This window comes from Corvus cornix, chromosome 4A, assembly GCF_000738735.6.
Source record: "Corvus cornix cornix isolate S_Up_H32 chromosome 4A, ASM73873v5, whole genome shotgun sequence".
Taxonomy (NCBI): Eukaryota; Metazoa; Chordata; class Aves; order Passeriformes; family Corvidae; genus Corvus; species Corvus cornix.
In genome coordinates, this window is record NC_047058.1 from 18,413,285 (window position 1) to 18,431,764 (window position 18,480).

The 18,480-nt window shown below is 48.6% G+C and overlaps 1 protein-coding gene across 1 annotated transcript in view; it reads left to right on the top strand.

The window, feature by feature from the left end:
* The window catches only part of NEXMIF (neurite extension and migration factor), a 156,815-nt gene that overhangs the window by 92,704 nt on the left and 45,631 nt on the right, over positions 1-18,480 (top strand). The window contains 1 exon segment of the mRNA XM_039571797.1: positions 14,709-14,843. The gene's annotated coding sequence lies outside the window, so the exon portion shown is untranslated.

Here is an 18,480-nt window from a genome sequence, read left to right on the forward strand (position 1 = left end):
AAACAGGAGAAAATCACTGGAACCTCACAGTGTTGCCAGTGCTGGAATATAAAAAAAAACATTTCAAAATGCTGCACTGAACTGCTTAGTTCTGAGCCAGGATCCCAAAATAACCACCTTTCAGTTGGTAAAATAAATTATCGAAGTCTTTCAGATCCAAATGTAATGCTTGGGCAAATTAATCCATTGTTGTATTGTTATAGTGCTCTAATCATATTTTTATATATCCCAGGAGTTGGAACTAAGAAGCATTTTGCTGTCAGTGCAAACACAATAATAAGAATAGTCTTAACAAAGTGACGTGCACTTAGCTGACTTTCTGAAATACATTTCAGCGGAAATTACAGATGCTTTTTTACTTTTCATTATCATTAAGGTCCAAATAACTTCCTTGTGTTGAAACCCAGGCTTGCTTTATCTGCTTTAATAATTATATTGAGGCTCATTATGGACACCTTGTTTGTAATTCTGGCTTTTCTTATTGAATTCTGAATGTGTTATTACAAAAGTATGTACTTTAACAGATGGAGTATATCATGGCAACGTTTAGTTCCAGTTGATCTTTTCTAAAGAGCACGCTGAATGATCTCGGGCTAAATACAACCAAGACAACATCTAGCTGGATTTTTTAATTTTTTTTTTTTCCCTAATAGCATTTTCCAGGCTGCTTGGGGGAAAGCAGAGAACAAGAAATGCCACTGGATTGAGCAGGGCAGCTGGAAAAGGTGGGATGATGAAGATCTGGTGATGAGGAAGAGGTGTGGAAGCTGCATCAAAGGCAGGGGAGAGTTCTCCAAGAAAACATCATAGTTGATGTCAAGGTTGTCTCATTTGCCGGTGGGATATTGCTTTAATGGTGTTCTTTTTTCCTCTCCAGTTTACATAATGAGATCAAGCTAATTAAACCATGTCTAGCTCTGGGAAAAGATCAAAATGTGAGCTTTTTTTATTGCACTTTATTAAAACCTTCACCCTGTAATGGAAGATTGTAGGAAGTACTTTGCTACCAGTGCATCTTGCTCATCCCTGAAAAATGCAGCTCCTCTTTTGTCCCAATACTTTCTGGGTTTTAATTGTTTTTTCTCCAAGTTGACCATATTTTGGGAGCTCTCAGAAGGTGCACAATTGATGTGGTTGGGTTGATTAGGTAAAGCAGTAATAATAAGTAGATGCAGTGAGGTGTTTTATGCAAAAGCCAGCGACAGTAAAACCTTCTGAAAAGTGTCTTCTTCTGTAGAGCTGTGCAGGAGTTGCTTAGCCCAGTTTGTTCAACACATTCCTTGTCTCAGCTGACTGACCATTGCTGGGGGGACACTCAGGGGTCTCCCTGGACCTAAAAATGGTTTTCTTTACAGCCTCCTTACATTCGAATGTATTTTTTTTTCCCATCCAATTTTGCGTTCCTTAAAAAAAGAGAAAAAAAAGAAATGCAGGGGAATGAAATGAAAATATGGTGATTTTTATTGAGGTTAAATGCAGATAACCTCATTGCACTTGGGGATGCTGGTGACTGCTTGCCCTCCCTGCTGTGACAGCAGCTCCAGGTGTGTTGTTGGATGACCCCAACGGTGGCTGATGTCTCACAGAGCTCCTATGATTCAGCACTGGCAATCCAGCTGCTGGATTTTCCCCCTCTCCAGGGTCACAGGTGAGCCCCCCCTGATGTCAATACCTGTGAGTGTGTGTTGGTGGCACCGCTGTCACCTCGCCAGGGCCCGGAGCGCCAGCGGGTCCGGATTACGGGAGGCTTTCCGGGCTGGTATTAAGGCGAGGAGCTCTTGCCAACATTAATATATGACTGCATTAGATCATCCTAATTATATTTCGAGCTGGAATGATTTCAGAAGCATTGGGAGGCAGCGAGGGCTCTCCCATGCCTTCTCCCCTTGCAGAGGAGGCAAGGTTCAAGTGTTGCTTTCTCTTCCATAGGGGAGGCACAGCTGCGGTGGGGCTGGGAGGGAAGTTTCTCCTGACTGGGCTGAAGTGCAGAGTGCCTTTGAGGGCTCACTCAAATCACTGCATTTTCCCAATTTCTCCAAAGAGCTCTCTACTTTGAGCCTCGATGGAGACTTGGTGGAAAAGGAAGGGAAAAAGAAGGGAAGCTTTTGTTTGAGGCGTGTTGCACTGTCCCCACCTGACGGGGTGGCAGTGTAGCTGTGCTCTGCCAGCTCTGTGCTCTTCCTCACCCTGCCAGAGCCCCCATGGAGCCTGGCAGGGGCTGGGATGTGCAGGGGGAGCAGGATGTGTGTCCTGGAGGATTTCCCTGCGTCGGTAACGGCGCCGTCTCCTGATGAATAAATTGGCTCCGTGTGGAAGCAGGGCTGGATCCACAGGGGTCAGCAGGAGCCTCTCCTCGCCTCGATGGGTTTCAGATGAGGCCCTGCAGGACAACTGATGGTGGGTTGGGGTTTTTTTTTAATCTGTGCAAGATCTTAAAATATATTAGGGTTAATGAAATCAGTGCAATTGGGAAGCGCTGCCTGTGACGGACAGATGGCCAAAAGCACTTGGAAGTACAAGTGGGTTTGCACCAGAAGGAGAGCCGGGATCTGGCTGACGGATGCCACGTGTGTTGGGCATGGACTGGTGAGGCAGGAGGAGGGAGCACCCTGAGCTCCCACCCTGCTGAGGTGGTGCTGGTTTGCTCCACCTCAAGGTCCCAATCCTGCCTTGCTCCCGTTGGAATCAATTCCATCCCATCCATGGAGGCAGCGTTTGAGCTCCCAAGTAAAATTTATTCCTTTAAAGAAAGCAGTCCTTGTCATAATTAAAGATATATGTGTGCTTTCTTTTCCTGTTCCAACTCCAGAAGCCACTGAACACACTTAATAATGTTTTTTTGCGGTATTTCGGGGGTATGAATGTACATGGAAATTACAGCAAAGGCATCATTTTTTTAACAGCTGTGTTTAGTTGAATAACAGATTTAGAAAGTGCAGACTTTAATTAATCTGTGTTTTCTGCTGGGATTTCAGCACCATCTGATTTACTTTTCATGGCTGAAAAGTGTAACTGTAGTTTTTCCCTTTAGCTGCGAGTTTATCCTCCCAAGAAATCAATTTGGTTCTTCTTTTTCTTAAAGCAAACTCAATATCAAACTGATGGTACCTGGGATGCAATACAGGTAATGCCCTGGCTCGGGCTGCTGTGGAGTGGAGAGCAAATAGCTGTCAAATGGTTTGCCTGGAAATGCTGTTTTTCCTCTTCCCTGCCTTGCTGTATATCACAGCAAGCATCCAAATCCTGTCCTGTACTCTGGGGCTGGAGGGCAGTTGGGTGACAGGAAGGTAAGGACTGGTGTTAACTGGAGAAACCTCTGAACACAAAGGATTTTCATGATCTTTGATAGAGTTTTTTTAGTTGGAATTGTGGTAGGGAGACTCTCTGTGCTGGGTCCTCATTGTAAAACATGTTTGTGTGAGGCTGTTGCTGTAACTCTGCAGGTGTTCCTCAAAAATTTCTCTCCTGGAGGTGCTGGGGGGTGCCTGGGGGTTACAAACAGTGGTGGAGGCAGAGTCAGGGATTGGGGAGCTGCAATGTTAAATTGCATTTCTCATGCGCTCTTGGTCACTCGTTGCTCCGTCTCTGTCAGGATCAGTGTGAGTGTTGTGAACATGCAGAGGTTCCGTGGCTCTGGTTTGGGATTTTTCTTTTAAAATCAGCTTGTTGTGGAAATGGATCCTTATCCCACCTCTACTTTTGCCCTGGGACAAAGTTCCCTGAGCTGAGATGAGAACTTGTGCCTGGGTGGTTGGAGTTGCTCAGTCAAGTTGCTCCTCTCAATGTCTGCTGGCTCTGGAGAATCCACAGGGGAATCAGTGTCTTTGTCATCCAAACCCTTGTGTGAACCAGGTTTTTTTTTCCCTGGGAGGGTGGGCAGGCCCTGGCACAGGGTGCCCAGAGCAGCTGTGGCTGCCCCTGGATCCCTGGAAGTGTCCAAGGCCAGGCTGGACATTGGGGCTTGGAGCAGCCTGGGATGGTTTAAGGTGTCCCTGCCCATGGCAGGGGGTGGCACTGGATGCTGTTCAAGGTCCCTTTCCAAACCATTCCGTGATTCTGTCAAGAAGGAAAGCTGCTTGGACCCTCTCTGGATAGTGGTGTGCTCCCAGTAGCTCGTCGTGAGCTGGGTTGGATGGGAGGAAGTTTTTTACAAAAGAAGGGCATTACTTGCATTCTTGGAGAAGTCTGTGTAACTTTAGTTACTGTCAGATGTACTTTCCCCCTATTTCTATTTCCTTAGGTTGGCGTGGGGTGTGATGTCTTAAGGGCTTTGTGTGCAAAGCCCACAGGGGCAGAAGGGAAGCAGCGCTTTTAGAGTCTGAGTGGGATTTTAGGATGGCTGCTAATCTGAATGAGATTAAAAAAAAAATCTTGATGGGCTTTAAAACTTATTTTAATTAAGGTTTTTCCTTTCATCTCACCAAAGCCCTGAATTAGCTCCTTCATTCTCTCACAAATACACACAGTCCCTGCTGGTACAGGCGTTCAAACGCTTGGAGAGCTTCAGCTGAAGGGTCAAATCCAGATTGGGAAGCATCCTGTGCCCAAAATGAATTAAAGCAGGGTTTGGGCAAAGTTAAAAAAGGCCAAACTACCCATCTGCCTGCCTGGTCTGGAGGATGCTGGGATTCTCCAGAGGAATCCTGTGCTTCCCAGCTTTATTGAAGAATGTGGGACTGGGAGAGCCGCTGTTACCAGCCCATGGAGCTGCAGATTTGACACGGTGGTTTTTTTGCTCTGTAAAGGCTTGTCCAGACACTTGGGCCTTTTTGTGGTGCTCCACACCCTTGGATGGTTTTGCTCCACACCCTTGGATGGTTTTGCTCCAGTGATTTTGCTCCATGGGCTTTGCCCCTGGAGGTTTGGGAGGCAATGCTTGGTGGGAACTGGATGCAGCAGGGTCCTGGGCCCAGGTCTCCCTGCCTGGGAGATGATGCTGTGAGCTGCTCTGGATGTCTGGGGCTTTCCATGACGTTCCTGGTGTGATTTCTGCTAAACCTGGCGTATTCTGACACAACATTTTGGCCTCGATGAATTGATGGACAAACTCAACAGGAATTTTTCGAATAGCTCCACACTGCAGCTCTCATGCTGTGTCAGGTTTTGCCTGGGGCATCACTTGATAAAGGCTGGTGAGTGTCCCATCCTCTGTGGGGTGATCCGGGGTGCAGCCGAGCCTCCCTGCGTGGGCTCGGCGTTCCCTTCCCAACACGAGCTCCGAGAGCCCCTCTGGAGCGGCTGTTCCGTGGGGTGACCCACTCGCTGCAAAGTTTGACCCAGGCACGGTGCCAGCCCGAAGGAAGGCTGACAAGTAATCAGGAATCAAAGGAGCCACCTGCACGCCACGGGGAGCCGCTCACCGGGTGGCAGGCGAGCGGTGCCAGCACTCATCGCCGAGCCTTGTTCTCCAGCCCCGCTTCCCAGGGAGGCGGCGCGGGAGGGGGCTGCTCCCTCCTTGGCTTCTCCGTGCCCTCAGCAGGGATTTTGAGAGGGATGTGAGGTGGGGTCGTGGCTGTGTGGATGTGCCAGGACCCTGCTTCGTCAGGGGGAGAACCACGGGGGAGTGTTGAGAGCGATGGGGTTGGGCTGCAGCATCTTTGGGGCTGCTGATGCTGCGGCAGAGGAGAGAGGACAGCTGAGCTGAGCCAGTCACCATGTGAAATTCCCACTGCTTTGGCTGTGTCAACCCACAGGCTGCACTGCCAGCAAATAGCCAGGGAGGAAAATAAGGCCTTTTAAAGAGCATTTTTATCTTCTGCTGGTTGGTAAGAATGGCCCTGGCGGGCGGGAGGGAGGCAGAGGGGTGGCGTGATGTGCAGATGCCGCTGTCACTGCACACGTGCTCCCGGGGTGTGCTCACCCAGCCTGGAGCTGGCAGCTCCCCATTCCCACTTCAGGGGGCAGAGAGGATTTGTTTTGGAGAGGGAGAGTGTGAGATGTGTGTGTGACCACATAATGACTTGGGTTTTATGTCGAAGGAAGGCACATGGAAGTCACCACCCCCCTCCAGCCCCACGCCACCCCATGCCTGTCACCCACAGAAGGATCTGGTCCAATATATCCTATTTTTGGTCTCATATCAGGATAGGCCTTGATAGGATCTCTTTTAAACAGCAAGGGAAATTCACTCCTGCCATTCTCCCAGGGATAATGCAGTGGATTTGGAGCAGTCCCTGCCCTTTCCCTGCTGTGCCAACTGCAAGGCAAGGGAAAGCCGGTCTGCAAAGTGCTGTGAAAGGAAACTCGCTCCTGCGAAGCTGGGCCAAAAATGAGGGGTTTTTATAGTGTACAAATGTTACCTACAGCTATTTATACACCCTCCTCAAAGGCTATTTATACCCTTCCCCTGCTTTTGTGCTGCTGGCTGGAGAAAATCCTTACATTAGATGTTTTCGGCAGCGTGGGATGTTCTTCAGCCGTCGCCCGACTGCAGGACCGTCTGTTTCCAACATCATTCCTGGAAGAAGAGGGCGATTCATGGGCCGCAGCCACTGCCACAGCTCTGAAAGCAGGGTTGGCATCGTGGGTGCCAATCTGATGAAGGGGAGAAGGGGGTAAAATGCCTGATCATAGCAGTGTTAATGAAAGCCATCAGTTCATACAGCTGGGGGGGGTGGCTTGTTGCATCAAGGGTCAGGAGTAAGTTTTTCCCCCCTTTCCCACATCGTGCAGTCGATCAGGAGCAGTGTAAGGTTATTTTATTGTTTCCAGGAGCGCCGGACCCAGGCTCCCTGCGGGGGGTCGCATGCTTGGCTTGCTGCATCATTGATCCAGCCTGCCAGAGAAATTCTTTATTCCTCTTAAATGTGGACTTGCACTTAGAAAGCAAACAATCCTTTAACATTTCTGAGGCTGAAAGCAGAAAAATGAGTGGCTTTTGTCATCAGGGATGCTGTCTTTTTTGATCGCTCTGGGAATCCAAGGGAATGTGCTACCCAACAAAGAGCAATTTTGTTAAGAAAAAAAAAAAGGGGGGGAAAAGGGAAGGGATTGCAGCTTCCTGTGCTCTGGATAATTGGGGCTGTCTCCTCTGCAGCTCCACGGCACTCCAGTGACTGGGTTTGGAAGTTGAATGGTTTTCAGGTTTCCCTGACTCAACACCATGAAGTTTCCAGTTCAGTTTATATCGGCTGGCACTGGTGTGCTGAGTTTGGCAGCCACCCCTTTGTGCAGTCGTGGATATTTGCTTATGACAGATAAATGAAAATCTCTTCATTATCTTTGGAAAAATGCTGTGTCCTGTTAAAACATCATCGCTGTGTCTGAGATTGGTTTTGTTTTTAGAAATGTGAAGGAATGGCTTTTTGTGGAAGGCTTGTCCCAGAGGAGTCTCCAGGAGCAGAACCTGGTTTACCTTGGTCTCCTGCATTTGAATTTTGCCTTCCTGCAGCTGAGGTTGCCTCTGTCACTGCCCCTTATTTCCAAGATACTCTGGTGATCCTGCGTGGATCAACACTGTGTCTTGTGCCACAGGGCTGTGGTGCACAGGAAGCTCCCGGGTGGTTCCTGAGCTTTTCCAACGCTGATGGGGCCGGGACATCATTGATGCCACTTTTCAAGTACCATGAAATTGGGCAATAATGCTTCCTTTGAGATGGTGCTTGGTTTTTCTTATCCCAAGCCGAACTTTTCCAAGGTTGCCTGCAAGTTCTCAGTGCCGCAGGCTCTGGCTCCCGGGTTCTGCCGACGGGGAGAAGCCTGTGCAGTGTTTGTAAATCCTCTTCTCCATTGCCCTCACTACTTCTGTTGTCCCTTTCTCCACGATGACAAAAAGGTGACTTTCTGTCATTATTTTGTGCAGAAAGAACCTTCCGACTCCTCCTGAACCCGCAAATGGATTTCTCAACCTCCAGCCGTCCGAGGTGTAAATGAGATGGGAGCGGGGGCTTTGCACAAATCCCACCTTCTTGCCAGCAGCCTGCTCCCTGCCTGCTTCATTTCACATTTTTCTCCTCTAATAGGGATTATTTTTTCCAGAAATGCCCCCCAGATTTGTTCATTCTTAGTGCTGGTGAGCTGGCATCAGGAGGTACTGGCGCTGTGCAGCACCAGGGGCAGGGACCCCCAAATTCCAAACAATCGTGATGTACTGTGCGGCTTGGGCAAAGTGCATTTGTTGCCTTGGAAACAAATAGCAGCAGTGTACAACTCAATGAAATTTATGGAATCAACTTCAATAAATCTTGATGATAAATGTGCAAAAACATACCCAGTTTGATGAAGATCTCCAGTATGCAGATATGAAGGATGGTAGTAAGTTATGTAAGTGCTTCGGCGCCGATTTTGGGCTGCCACGGTCGTGTTCCTATAATATGGGCTTTTTTTGTTGTTTCTGAGGAAGCTGTCTGCTGCTTTTCATAGATACGGCATTTAATTTTAATTTCCAGGGTATCTTTTAGTTTAATTGGCATGCTGGATGATTACAGTGGGTTGTTTTGTCTTTTGCAAAGCCTGATTCACATCAAACTCGGGATAAAAATAAAATTGAGAGCGGTGGCAATCCAAGGGAGCACAGAGTGCCACGTCGCCCGCCTCCAAGAAGGGTGCAAAATTTCACAAATTAATTAAAGCAGTTATGTAGGACATCTCCCTAATTCCTTGTGTCAGCCTGTGAGTGTTCCAGATGGGGGACAGGTCAGGGATTTTGTAGTTACGGCCAAGCTCTGTGGCAGATTTTGCTCTCACATGGAAAGGTCTCTCTGTTTACCTGTGCATAGGGACAGGGTAGGTTTATTGTATCTCAGCCAGTGATATTTTCTAAAATTGATATTTTTCATTCCTGGTTTGACCTGTGGATCGATGAAGGTTCAGGAACATCAGTGGACTTGTCTGGAGATGATGCTGTAAACCTTTAACACAGCCCTTAATGCAATGAGATGTTTTCCCATTAGTTCCCTTGCCTTTTCTCCTTACAGGGCCTTATTCTCCACAATTTTCTGCCAGGTCAGGAAGCACTGGGAATATTTGTTTCTTCCTTTCATGGTGTGTTGGGCCCCAGTTTTTCCCTTCAGCAGCTGAAGGGAGCTGTATGAGGCCACACCCTCCATCCCCTCTGCTGCAGCCACCCCATCCTGCTGGGCAGGGACCCAAACCCAAGCCTGCCCGCATGGACAGGGACGTCAGAGAATCCCAGAATGGGCTGGGTTGGAAGGGACCTTAAAACCCATCCAGTTCCACCCCCTCTGCCAAGGGCAGGGACACCTCCCACTGTCCCAGGCTGCTCCCAGCCCCAGTGTCCAGCCTGGCCTTGGGCACTGCCAGGGATCCAGGGGCAGCCCCAGCTGCTCTGGGCACCCTGTGCCAGGGCCTGCCCACCCTCCCAGGGAACAATTCCTGCCCAATATCGCATCTAAGCCTCCCCCCTGCCAGTGTGGAGCCATTCCCTGTGTCCTGTCCCTCCATGCCCTTGTCCCAAGTCCCTCTCTAGCTCTTCTGGAGCTCCTTTAGGCACTGGAAGGTGTTACAAGGACATTATCACCTTTCAGAAGTTGCCTCCCTGTATCTTAAGCCAGTTTCTCTGCAGAGGCCTCTTCTTCCCACCCTGCCCACAAGGTGCTTTGGTTTTGATGAATACTGGAGCTCTCTTGGGTGGACTTCTTAACCTTGGCCCTCCCTTTTCCTTCTCTTACAACATCTTTTTAACTCCTGGCATGAAATTGTTTGAGAACATAATGACTTCATGTTAGTGCTGTCCTTGGACTGTCTGTGAGCGAAAAAAGTCCAGCCAGGATCCTGCTCTTGCCCTGGCACCTGGATTGCTGCCGCTGTTTCAGAGGCACCACTTTAATTTGTTACTCGGATCTACCCAGATTCCCAGCCAAGCCCTTGTGTTGCTCAGTATCTTCCAGCCCACAAAGTCAGTGCTTCCCTGTGTCAGCCCTAATGTGTTGTATGGATTTGGGAAGTCCCTGTGGATGTTGAGGATCACGCCTGCAGATCACCCCGGGTCTGGTAGCGGAGCTTGGGATGCAGCTCTGCAGAACCCGGGGCTTGCCCAGAGCTCATCGCGACGGATTTTAATTTATTTGGTGCTGGGTGTATTCCTCACCTTGGCTGGGATCAAAATCCGAGTTTCCCTTCGATTTCCTCAGGTGTGGAGGGCTGGAAACCCAAAGGGCTTCTCCAGAAACCCCGGGCACGTGGGATGGTTGCTGAGCTCTGCTCGGATGTTTACAGACCAGCAGAGCTCTTCCCATTAACATACAACTGTATAAATCAGCTTGAACTCCATTAGGAGCTAAATTTAGTGACTCACTAACTCCTTTTTGATATGTTTTTATAATTTCATTGTATTATGACATTTGATTTTAAATTTGCATGAGTAAATGAGCCTCTTACTAAGTCAGGTAAAAAGATTTTTCACTTATCTACCATGAAATAAGACATTAAAAAAATAGTGAGAAGAGAAAGCAATGTATCCTTGACATATTTAGTTTACATTTTTTCCAACTGTGCTGACTGAACGTTTCTAGCCATTAATGATCCAATAAAGCTGTTTGTACCGCTTTAACAGGCAAAATAATTTCACATTAGGAATACATTTTGAAATTAATTTAGTATTTTGTGGGGGAACCCTATTTTTGGAAAATACAAATTTACATTTAATTGCACTCACAATCTCACTTGGAAGATGCAGCGAGTGAAAACTGGCCTTTTATGGTTCACCTCCAAATAGTAAAGTCCATGGAGGCAGTTAACAGTAGTGAACAACTTTAATTGGGATTTCCAGGACTTGTTCAATGAATTTCCTGCAGGGTTCCTTAAAAATACCCCCTGAGCAGTGAAGCTCCTGCAGCTGGTGAAAGATGAGACCACACACCTTCATGCCTGGTGTTCCACCAGCTTCTGATTCACTAACGTGGATTTATGGGTTGGCTTTTTCAAGTATTTCTGAACTTTTATTCAGGATAACCTTGGCAAGACCTGAACAACTTTGGGATTTGCACTTCAAAAGTATTTTCATTTTCCCTCTCATTTCCTACTGGAGAGGAGACCACCCAAGGTCCTGCTGCCAGTGGCACCTGGGGGATGGATGTGAGGAGCACCCCTTTGTTTTGTTCAGGTGATGAGCAGCAAGGAGATGGCACTGGTAGATCCTTTGGTCCTGACCTGGGCTCTGGTGATGAGCTCACAGGGAGGTGAAAGTTCCTCTGTTAATTACCCAGCTTTTTGACTCTCTCCATCTCTCTGGACGCCACCAGCTTTAAATTTTTTTGTTACTGATATTTTTTCTTCTCTTTCCCCCCGTTTCATTAACAGTGACAGATGCTTTTAATTAAAAAGAGAAGGCAAAACAAAATCCCGAGTAAAACAAAAAGAGAATATTCTAATTTGGCGTGACATTATGAGGCAGGATGGCTCCCGGCATCCAAGGTATGGAAAAGGTCATCTTCCACAGCTCCAGCCTTTTGCAACAGTGGAATTAAGTTCAAACTCAGGCTGGTTTTGAAGTCTTAAGTCTCTCCAGGGATTCCTTTCATAACATCTTCGAACTGGATAACACTACAGTAAATGAAATACACTGCACTGGATTAAAGGGTTATTTCCCCTGTGTGTCGAGCTGACACAGAATCCCAACCCTCAGGTTGCCTCCGAGTTGTCTCTATCTGCTGATACCCTCCCTGCTTTACATAACAGCTCTCAGAGTTTTTGCAGGGAAACTTTTGCCATTATTTATTCGGCCCCAGCGCCCGCGGAACGATTTTATGCAGCGAGGAGCTGAAATAAAGCAACTAAACGGGGAGGAATTCAACGGGCTTCAAAACGTGAGGGAAGCAATGCAGGGAAGAGCAGAGCTGCCTCTTCAGGTCTGTGGTGCTGCTCTGTCATTTGTGCTGCAGCACAAACTGTGGCTGTGCCCGCATTGCCACTCACGCTTCCAGTGGCAGAGCCCGCAGGAGCAACGGGGCTGAGAAATGCTGCTGTGCTCTGAGCTGACTCTTCCAGCAGCCACAATTTGTTAGGGGTCGTTTGCAATGTGTTTTCTTGTAGAACAAATGTTCCTTTTGACTTTGAACTTGGTGCCTGCTGCAGCTCATGCGGGTGTTGTTGAGGGACGGGCACCCAAACCGCTGCCATCTGCTGAGCTCCAGAGCACGGGGAAAAAACAGTGCCTTGAAATCTTGGAGCATTGGCTCCTCCAGCTCCACTGTGCCGTGCCATGGCCAGTGCCCTGTGCCAGGGTGGCCTCTTGATGCTCATCTCCAAGCTTGGCATGACAAATCACAGTGGGCATCTGTTGAACCTGCTCTGGAACTGCACAAATGGTCTTGATCCTTTGTTTCCCCCACCAAAACACTGATGAAAGACCCCTCCAGAATCATGGGGAGCCTGTGAGACTCGAACTGTGCACCAACATTTTGACAAGGAAAAGGGAGAGAACTGTTTCTTCCTCTGTGACTCCTCCCATTGTATGTTATCCAAGGCTGGCTGGGTCAGATGGAAAACTGGAGTTGTGCTATGAAGTGTTTATTTGAGATAAAATGGATCCTCCGTATGCTTGATCCATTTGAGGTTGGCAGAAACAGGGCACTGTGCTCTGTGTGTCCCTGTGTACCTCTGGATCCTACTTTTTGCTGAATCTCTGCTGCCACTGTGGCTTGGTTTCCTTCCACACCACGGTTTCCTCTGGATGTGCTTATGGATACCACTGGAACAACCACTGCTCCTCCCAGCCAACCCCAAACCCCTGTCCTAAGAGCTGGGGGATTGGTGGGGCTGCTGCTCTTCACAGGGATGGGGAGATGCTCCTGATAATTCTAATGTGCTTTGTCTCCATGAACTTTTGGGATGAGATGTTGGGACCTGGGGCTCTGTGGAAGGTGTTCAGCAGGATTTGTCCCTGCTGGAGGGTTTCTGCTGGCGAGGAGGTGACCCCACAGGCATCAGGTTCCTCTGTTTCCAAGTGTTATTCACATAATAAACACCCACGGGCATTAAAAACTTGGGAAACGATACTTTGGGGATTCTGCTGTCCACGAGTAATTGAAATCAAGGACATTTTTAGATTTCCCTCTTAGTGAACAATCTGGGAGCAGAAGCGAGGACAGGGAATTGCGGGTGCTGGGTAGGTGGAGGTACCCTCACGCACCCACAGCCCCCGAGACAGTCGGTGTCTTTCCAGGAGGTCTGAAATCTCCCTGGAAAAGCTGGGACATATTGAAAATCTGCTCCGAGCTCTTAGCACTTCCTCCAGATTATTTCTTCGAGGATTTAAAAATATATTTTAAAGCACTAAAATAAATGTTAATGAGTCTGCATGGCTTGGGGCTAACAATAGTATTTCTATTTCCATCCAGCAGCCTGGCAGGGCATTTGGCGATGGAAGAGCTGGATGTGGAGACCTGGCTGTTTCTTTCTGACTTGGTCCTTGATGTCTTGAACAGTTTTATTCTCTTGTGCTTTACTTTCCCTGTTTTGCTAAATAGCAGTGAAAAAGCTTCCTTGCTTTGTTCAGGCACCTGGGATTTATCAAAGGCCTCTGGGCAAGTGTTAAATGCTGAGCTGGGTATAAAAAGTGTTGTTTAGTGTTATGTTTATACCTCTTCAATGTTAGCATGTATTTTTATATACTCCTTGCGGTGACCTTTGTGTTTTTCCAACCAAGCAGACAATCTCCTTGACTCAGGGGGTTGGTTTTTTCCACTGCCTGCCGTGGCATCTTCGAAACGATTTTGTAAATATGCTTTTTTTGGGGTGTTTTCAGTGTTTGGGCTGGGACTCACGGTGCTGGAGGTGCCAGTTGCATACAGTGGATGGGAGAGTTGCCATGAGGAAAATAATAGCATGGAAGTCCATTCCTCTCATTCCTCACCTTCCTTGTTCCTCTCAGCTACGATGAAACGATATTTTAAGGATCCCAGGCTGCCATGTTCGATGGGCAGTGATCTGGGGGGTACCCCAAGCCTTAAGGAGCCTGCACAGGAGCAGGGCACAGAGTTGGTGGCGGGGAGAGGTGTAGGAGTAAGTGGGATGGCAGGAATTCAACCCTGGCACCGTGTCAAAGGCAGTGAGCCCTGCTCGGAGCAGCTGCGTTCCCCGGGACTGCGGGAAGCCAAATGGTTTGTTTGTCTGTTTACATGGATCTGTGGGGCTGTGTAGGGGAAAACCACTTAGCAGAGATTCTGCTATTAAAGCAGATGGTGGGAGATTAATCTGGTTTTTAGGGGGGCACTTGCTGGTACGATGACCACGTTATTAATTCCTTCCCGTGCTAGGAGTCCTTCCGTCGTTCCAGGGGATGGGGGAATTGTGTTTCCTGAAGCTCTCAGCTCCTTCCTCGCTTCCTCACAAGCTGATGTGGTATTTTGGGAAGCAGAGGAGCGCTTGTCAGGGTCGTTGCTGCAGTTCCTCTACCCGTGCTCCTTCCATGCTGTCCTCTGCTCCAGCCCTTCCCCGTGCTCCCACAGCAGTTCCAGCTGCCTCCTGGCCCTCCTGCAGACCAGCAGCAGTCCCTTTGCTGCTGCTGGAACGCTGGTTGGTAGCCTAGATTCCCTTTTTTCCCCTTCCATTTTAGAAATTGCTCTTTTTTTCCCCCCTGCCGTATCGCTGACAGCCGCGTTCTCCTTGACAGTTGTGATATTTGTATGTGTGCATAAAAACAGTAGGAAGCATTTATGTAGGTGTCACTAATTTAATTTAATATAATCTGATCTGTATGTATAGGGGAGGACTGCTCTGCACTGAAAATGCTTCTCTTTATTTTCCAGTCTCCATCGTCATCAAATACAACTCCTGTCATTCTCCTCTTCCATTCACCTACCCAAAGACCAAATCTGGAAATAGTAACCAAAAGAGAAGCCTACGTCACACACAGAGCAGGGAAAGGTTGAAATAATTGAAGGGTAAGTGATTTTTTTTCTTTTCCCTCTTATTCTGTGTGTAAAGCTACAATAGGAAGTGCAAGACTGTGTAAAGAAGCTGTTAAGCACACACACAGCTGCTCTGTGTGCAAAGTGGAAAAAATGACTGAAATCCTGCTTTGCTGATCAAAGAAAGGTGAGAAAGTACCCAGGAGGGCCAATTTGGAGTGTTGGTGCTGGTTCTGCTCGCCCTGGATCCGTGTCTGCTCCTGCCTGGGCGGGAGCAGAGGCTCTGCACAGGCTGGCATGGCTTTGGCTGGTCTGAAGGAGCTTCCCAGCTGGGAGGGAGCCGGGATATCGGAGTCTCCCGCTGCTGAAGAGCTCTTGTGTCATTTCCTTCTCTCTTCCCCACTTCAAACCCCTCTCAGCTGGGGTGGTGAGCTGTGTGCGTGGGGCAGGATGTTTTGCCTTGCTCCTGCTCTCTGCAATCCCTTTTCCTGGAGAGCAACCTGGCGGTGCCTGTGCCGGGATTTTCCGAAGGGAAGCGTCGATGGGGGCTGGAGGAGGAACAAGCTGACTGGCAGAGCAAGGAGGCCTCTCCCTGGAAGTGTTTGCCTTCAGGCTTTCCTTTTGCTGCGAGGGTGGCGAATGAGATAGGAGGAGATAGAAAAGCAGCTTTTGTGAAATTCAGAACCCTGGCTGAAGCATTAGTGAGCTCCAAATGGTAAGGAGCTCATTTTCCCACCCCATTCCCAGCTCTGTGCTTGCATATATTGTATTTCCACACATGTCCTGGTGTGGATGGACAGGATATGCCTTCGCTTGCGTTTGAGAACTTCTCTTTAAACATCTGGGTTTTTTGGTTTATTGCTGTTGTGGGTTTGTTGGGTTTTTTTTCACCCCTGCAATGTTTGTTCATGCAAAATTCATATCTGGGAAGGGCATCTTAGATCGCTGCTTCTGAGTCAAAAAGGGAAAGTATGGAAGTGAAAAGAGAGATTGTATCGTTTAAGAAATATGATTCATGAATTAATCCTCGTCTGCTCCACCATCTGTGGCATGTGTTTCAACACAGAAATCCTGGGTTATATCTCTTTAAAAAGCTTTCTTCTTGCTCACTGCCTGAGTTTGCTGCAGCTCTAATGGGGAATTCGCTTCTTTTTGGGGAGAGAGCAGTGGGTTTTATTCATAGCCTGGGCAGGTTACCCCAGCCTGTGTCCAAGCTGTAGGTCACTGAGGAGGGTGCAGAGCTCTGTGTTTTGGGGAGTGCCAGCTCTCTGTGCAATGCCATGAGCCTGATGTGCAGGCAAAGCTCATGCCTGACTGTTTTTGCTGTGGAATTGTGGCTGGATCTCTGGAGCAAGAGATGGGCAGCAGTGGCAGGAGGTGCAGGAACCGGTCAAGATCCTTCTGGAAAAGAAGTGACTCTTTCTGAAATGGACTGGGGGGTATTTTGGACTTGTGCTCCAGAAAATAAAGCACTGAGGTAGTTCCCATCCTGTCTTTCCTGGTGATGTTTTTGTAATTTCTTGGTAGATACAGAGAAAGGAAAGGGGAGGTTTCCCATCTTGGCCCCAAAAAGGAGCTGCCACGCTTTGTGCCTCCAGGAGAAATGGGGGATGAAGGGACACTGGGAGTTCTGGGGGTGACCTTTTTCTGAGTGGATTCTTTGAATTGTTTCCCAGATTTCTGCAGGGAGCAACTTTCCTTTTTAAACATATTTCTCAGGTTCCTCTTCCTGAAGCAGGTGAGACCCAAGATGTGTGAGCCCTTTTCATCCTTCCTGGACAGCGTTGCAATACTGCATCCACCATCAATCCCTTTGCTGGATCGCTCCTTTTCCTGGCCCTGGGATTTGCCCCATCAGTTTTCTCCCATGCCTCATGTGAGATGCTGGTAAAAGCCTGAGTGTTTTCCCCGTTGTTCTGGAGGATGATCCGAGGTGGTGCATGTTGGGTGGCCTCAGCCCTTGCCACAGCTCATGGTGGCCTCAGCCCGTGGCTCGGTGATGCTCCCACGTGGCCACAGCCCCTCCTGTGCCGGTGCCACTGATGTGAGCACGGCCCTGGCCAGCTCTGCTCCCGCTGATGGATGGAGGTGATCCAGGAGCTGAGTCCCACAGTGAAATATTGCGGGTTTATTGCCTTCCCATTCATCCTGTTTTCACGCCTTTCTGCCTCCCTGACTCATTGCCACCCGGCCTCTGCTTGCAGCTCCTCTTTGCTCTGGGAACACCCACTGGACAAGGCTGGAGCGTGGCAAAGCCCTGATGCTTCCCATTGCCTTGGGAGCTTCTTTTTTAATTGAATGGCTAAAGCCAGAGAAGGAAAGGAAAATGCCTTTTGTCAGGAGCAGCAGGAAAGTGTTAAAATGAAGGAGGATGTGGGGGATGCTGTTCTGTAGCCAGATGCTGAGCCCATCGAGGCTCTTGCACAGTCCCTAAGAAAGGTTTTCCCATTCCCTCCATTATCACAAATCCCCCTCCTGCCCACTCATCAGGGAACCCTTGGATGTGCAGGTGCTTCATGACACAAAAAATCCCACAAGCATGCGTAAATAGCTGTGTCTGAAGGGAAAAGGCTGTCAGCAGTGGTTCAGCAAATGTTCAACCCAAATTGGAATCAGGCTGAAATACATCCCTGTCCCAGGGACAGCACCCAGGGAAGGGCTGGAGCTGTGCCAGGGGAGGTTTAGGTTGGATGTCAGGAAAAAGTTCTTCCCCCAGAGGATGGTGGGGCACTGAACAGGTTCCCCAGGGAATGGGCACAGCCCTGAGCCTGCCAGAGCTCCAGGAGTGTTTGGACAACACTCTGAGGGACAGGGTGGGATTGTTGGGGTGCCTGTGCAGGGCCTGAAGTCGGATTTAATGATCTTGTTGGTTCCCTTCCAGCTCAGGATATTCCATGATTCTCTGCATGGAAAATGCTGGTGGGAATTCAGGCCAGATGGGCTCCTGGCTCTCTGTCCATCTCACCCACACAGACACACCTGGGCGTTCACAGATTTGCCAGTCACTTGCTCGCTCCTCGTGTGCCTTTACAATATTTTGCAGTTTTGTATATTTCTTAACTGCCTCGATCATTTTTGTTTGGTGAGGGTTTCTGAGCTTGTTTGCCATTCTTCATCTGCCCCCTGCTAGTCTGGGAAGCAGAGATGGTTTCCTAGGGGCTCTTCAGCAAACCTCCACCTCTGTCAGGTGTGTGCTGGTCCCTCCTGTGCCAGCTGATGCTGGCAATCACTCTTCCAAAGTCTCCATAAAACAAGGACTTTGTGCCTGGAGAAGGTCCTGTGCTTACCTGCATGGCCAATGCTGGCATTTTGTGAAATACTTTGAGCCCCCACAGAAGCTCTGCTGGTAAAAAAACCCAAACAAACCAACAAGAGGTAAAACAAATCCTATGAGAAATTGAAAGCAGAGGCAGTCCAGGCATTTTGATAAGCAGATTCCATTAGCCACAGGTTTTACTCTTTATTTTAAGCTTTGATTAAAATCAGCAGCTTTTATTTAAAGTAAATGAAGGTGAGCTTCATGCTCACCCTTATTTCCACCAGAGCGGGGTTGTAAATGAGGGGTTTGGTGGATCCCCCTCAGCTTCTCCTCCCTCTGCAGGGTCCCCCCTGATTAGAGAGGGTCCCCTGGCAGGGTGACAACGCCGGTGGCAGAGGACATGGGACCTTC